Raw genomic sequence first — 5,425 nt, forward strand, 5'->3', positions numbered from 1 at the left:
CATTAAAATAAGCACTACCAAACATTTATTTCTAAACACTGACAAAACACAGATGAACAGCTTAACCCCAAAAAATTACTACGATGGCACATGAATTCAGTGCAAGCGTTTGAAGCCATCATGGTTGAAGAAAAACCTCTTCCTTAATGATCTGTTATTGATCTCCATTTCCCAGCAGACACACATCCCTTCATCTGTTTTTTTTCTTTTTTTTTGCACAACTCTCCCTCCTTCCACAGCATTCCTTAGTGTCCTGTGAGGTCTCATTGATCAACTCCTTCAAGGGCACAGTGGTGTTTGGTGTTGGCTTGCTCCATGGACTCAGCAGTCCAGGAAGTTGAGATGAATGTTGTCCTGCAATGATGATTAAGGAAGCGCAGTGTTGTTCAGCGCAAAGTTTGACAGATATGTACAGCTCCACGTCATTACCCCACTGTTACTGTTGGTAGATGTGGCCAAGTGTTACCTTGAGACTTATAGGAGGACAGTTTTTATTTTCCAATAAACAATATATATTGAATATCCATGCAGAAGTTACAATCTAAAAAGATAATATATATTTCATGATTTTTCATTATTCACTGGGTGAAGTTTAATTAAATAATTACAATATATATTTAAAACTACACATGAAATAGTTTTTTTTTTTGTTTGTGCATCTGAAACCGTAAATGAGGAAAATCCCTCTAATAAAATATTCTAAGTCTTGGTGCAAACGTTGAAGTATTGCCTATTTTATCACCACTCTACGGTGTCCCTGCAGTGGAAATCACATCAACATATCAGTCAAGGCCAAAACATAACTGGAAAAGGTGGGATTATGGGACATCACTGATTGGATGACAGCCTTTGTTTACCTTTTCAACAGGAAGGTATTTGGCATGGCGATATCTTCTCAGAGTAGATATTTCTTTAAGCTTCTGACCACTAAGTTCAGTGATTGCTAAATCATCTCTTTACCAAGACATCATTTTATTTTACTTTACTTCTTCTTCTTCAAAACTCAAACATCATCATCCAATTAATGATGAATTGTAAGGTCTACTTTTTTCAGTTTCTTATTTTACCTGAATTTTAACATTTCATTGTGATTTCTGGAAATTACTTTTGTTTTCTGAGTTCCTAGAATTCTTTCATGATCTCTAAATGTATTTTTTCTTTTTATCATTGTTAATATTGTAGTGATATTTCATGTTTTTGCATTGAGTGATTTGTTGTTGAGGATTTGAACTTCTGGGTCGATCTGTTTTTTAAGATGTAATCCGACCACTAAAATTCTACCAAGAACAATGATGCTGTTTACAAGTTTTCGGGGCTGTAACCTGATCAGTTTTTCAGATGGAACTAGAGCCAACAGAGAGCCTTTCTGCTGCTTGTAGCACTTTCTAATCAACCAGAGATAAACATTAATCACCTCATGACAGGAGTCAGAAACACAACAGCTCCTGAGCCAAAGAAGCCAGGAGGCGTGTCCATGCCAGCTGTCAATCAGAGAGATTCAGAGCAAAAATAAAAAGTCTCAAATCCTGTTGGAAGTGTTTTCTTTTTCCAGAATACCAATGCGAATTCTAAAATTGCAAACTGCCATGCAATCATTTTTATTTGAACTATTTTAGGCCCTTTTTTCAGAATAACATCTGGACTTACTTTTAAACTTCAAAAGTTTCTATCAACGGAAAACTTAAGTTGTGTTTCATTTCTTCCATACCAACTCCAGCAAAGTTTTTATAATATTTAAATTTAACTAATAGCTAAATCCTACAATCTAAACAAATGAACTTTCAGACACTAAGACATAAGTGCACAGAATCCCAAACATCTACAAATTAAATTTAAATTGTACCTTTTTTGTTGTTCCTCTCATTAATCAGTACATTATAAGTACGTTTTACTTTTGATTTGAGAAAAAAATGTTACAAACTGACAGACTTTTTGTACCAAAAGAGATTTAAGTAAAAAAATGGTTCATTAGAAACCTTCAAAAAGAAAGAAGGGGGGGGGCTCATGCTATTGGAGTATCTAGAAAAATAAGTAATTTTTTCAACGCCTTGCCTCATACTCGTGAGCTTACCCACAGCGCTGGTTTTGTTTGTTTTGTTAAGAAAAACACAAGCCAAGAATCAATATTGCACTTAGCTTTTATTGCCATCAGCAGGTAAATTGCCCTCCGAAGCCAGGTTGGCTCCAGATAGCTGCGGCCCCATTTTTCCCCTCTTTCATTTTTGCTTTTTTCGAGTCATTTTTTCCTGTTTTACATGCCTCTTCTGAGTGAAACGACTGAAGAAATCATGAGGGATGCAGGTATGCAAGTCTCTGATCAGATTACATTTCACGTCTCTCACGAAGAGGGAGATTTATGCCTCTCCATTATTAAAGAGAAAGCATTTAATCAATAATTGTTCGGTGGGAGAATTTACGGCGATGGAAGTCAGTTAAAAATCTTTAGGGACAATGTTATTAAATGTGACAGGGCCCGTAGCCGCTGAGGGCTGGGATCTGGGCCGGCCGTGTGAAGACAGGCGGCTGTAAAGCAATCACTCGCTCTGCCTGCTTGGATGGAGGCCTGCAATAACTGCCAGCTGCTGACAAGAGGGACAAAAGACGTTCGTGTCACCTTTAATCTGAAATACAACTTAAGCATGGGAAAAGCTCGCGTTCACACACTTCTGCGATCCTGCCAAGAGTTAACCATTTACTCGTCCCTCAGCAGGACCTCCCTGAAGAAATACGCATTCACTCATCCCTTCCCACCTTGTTTCTTTTAATGTTGCTATAGTTTCATTTCTTATTATTTCTTGTTTACACTTATATGAAGAAGACTTGAGGCCCGTTTCACTCTTCCTGCTTGGGGAGAATTAATATTGGATACATTTTCAGCAATTTTGTCTTGTAACTTCGCTGTCTCCTCGTTTGGCTAATGTTGTTGATGTCTGCCCTCGCTGTCAACACTATTACAACTACAAAATGGATGAATGAATAGGGGAATGAAAGAGAGGGAGGAGAAATGAAAACTTGGACGAGGGAGGAGTAGAAGCCAGTCCTGTAAGAGGCTTAAAAGCCTCCTGGAAGCCGTCGTTTGGCTTGGGACCAAACGCTGTTGTGGAATTGAGTTGCACCGTTATCTGTTTTTTGGCTTTGTGATTCCAGGCAGAAGTCTGACCACAGCTGCTCTGCTTAGCTGCCCATGGTACGTACACACAAGGTATGAACAAGCACACACAGGATTAGACCTTCTCACACCCGACTGGCTCCATCTTTAATTCCTCAGTCTGAACTTTCTAGTTGGTGTTTGGATGTAACAGCTGGGAATATCAAGAAAACAGAACTTTTTATTTATTTATTTATTCGAAACGATCTTTGCGCAACTTATGTCTGTTTTCTTAAAGTTTTTTTACTTTTAGTTTAGTTCACGTCAGGACAAATGATTTAGCTAAAATATCCGTGGCGAAAAACAAAAATAACAAAGGATTATTCAATTTAAGTCATTAAAATGATGTTGCTCAAATAAAATGCATCACAAAATGTTAAAAGTAAAGTGAAAATCTTTTAAAAAAAAAAGAAAAAAAAAAGTCCAATATAATTTCATAGAATAAACATGCTGTTTTTCAATCTTTAGCTGGCTTGGTCTTAATATGGCGTCTAAAAATGACCTCAGTCAAAACAAGGCAGCGTACATTAAAAGTTCAAAGAACAATAGAACAAAAGCAAAAATGTTAGAATAACTACAGAAAAAAAGTATAAACAAGTGACATAAAACCATAAAAATCATTAGGCAAAGTTAGTCGATCGCCTGGGAGCTTAAACTTTCGTGTCTAAAATAAAATTTACGCTCATCATTATTTAATTATCTCATAAAAAAAACAATCACTGAAGTAGGACAAGTCTGATCATGTAAAAGTGTTACATCCTCCCGAGAGTGTAACAGGTCGGCGCTTCTCATAACTGTAATGTTTTTCCCTGTAAAAAGTAAAATATAGTATATATATATATATATATATATACACATAGGTATATACTGTATATATGTATATGTTTGTACATTTATGTACTGTATATATGTATATAAATACTATATATATTTATATGTGTGTGTGTGTATATATATATATATATATATATATACTGTATCTATGTTTGTACATATGTGTACTGTTTATATGTATATATACTGTATATACATATATACAGACATATTTGTACAAATATATATACAGTATATATATATATATATATATATATATGTGTACATATATGTACTGTATATATGTATATATATATATACTGTATATATGTGTGTGTGTATATATATGTATATACTGTATATATATTTGTACATATATGTACTGTTTATATGTATATATACTGTATATACACATATGTGTGTGTGTATATGTATTAATATATACATTTTTTAATTATTTTAAATTGCCATATATTTGGACTGTACGATTTCAGGTACTCCTTAATATCAGTCTACAATGGGTTTCCTTTTTTTCAGCAGTCTAAAAACATCTATGGACGGCGGAAGATTTGTATCTTTTCCATGATCAAGCATGTCTCCTTGGTTATTATTCTTTCAGACCAACAAGCAAAATGCTCAATGACATTAAAGCCAATTATGTATGAAATGCACTTTTTTTTTTTTTTTTTTTTAAGAGCTCCTCAGGGTCCGATTGTGAGACGGCGTTCAAAAAAAATTCCAGAGGTTTATCTAAGTAATTAGTTTTGTCAGAATAGAGTTTTTTCAAGACCAAATGACACAACTGCTCACGTTTCTTCTTCAGCGGTTTAATCAAACAGCTGAAGAACAAAGGTGCCTTATTCAGGTTTGAAGCTTTGCTTTCCTTTATATCCCTCGTGATAAAAAACTAGATCCAGTTTTCATCATCTTCAACTCTGTTTATATAGTTTTCCAGATTAAATGTCAACCCGTGACCTTTTTTGAAGTAATGCGAGCTCCACAAAAGGTTGTTGTAGCACCTGCCTTTGTGCTTGTGTGTTCACAGTGGAGTTAGACTTTAGAAACTGTACTTTTTCCATCTTGTTTAAATTACAGTTAATGTTTTAAAGGTTTTATAGAAAAACAAAAAAAAGGAAGAGTAAATTGTTTATATTTCATGATTAAATTCACACAGGAAAAATGTTCCCTATGTTCCTTAACGTTTCTTTATCTTCTGACTTTGGGACTATTGTAGGACTTAATATATATATATATATATTTCAAAAAGGAGAATAAAAAAATATAATAATCTAAAAAAATCATGAAAAACAAAAAAAAAATCTTAAAAATAATAATAAATCTTCTAAAATCAGACTGCGTGCCACAAAGTTGACCGTAGCCACGACATGAGCATTCTGGACACAGAGTTTGCTGCTTTGTGCTCAAAATTATCGTCAGGATTTACTCGACAACAAATATAAACAT

The 5,425-nt window shown here is 34.4% G+C and overlaps 1 long non-coding RNA gene across 1 annotated transcript in view; it reads left to right on the forward strand.

Moving 5' to 3' along the window:
- The window catches only part of LOC118598661, a 13,477-nt gene extending 9,905 nt beyond the window's left edge, over nucleotides 1-3,572 (forward strand). The window contains exon 2 of the long non-coding RNA XR_004947743.1: nucleotides 3,148-3,572. This is a non-coding gene — a long non-coding RNA (uncharacterized LOC118598661). The remainder of the gene's footprint in view (nucleotides 1-3,147) is intronic.
- The last annotated feature ends 1,853 nt before the right edge of the window (nucleotides 3,573-5,425 follow it).

This window comes from Oryzias melastigma, linkage group LG4, assembly GCF_002922805.2.
Source record: "Oryzias melastigma strain HK-1 linkage group LG4, ASM292280v2, whole genome shotgun sequence".
In the NCBI taxonomy this organism is placed as follows: domain Eukaryota; kingdom Metazoa; phylum Chordata; class Actinopteri; order Beloniformes; family Adrianichthyidae; genus Oryzias; species Oryzias melastigma.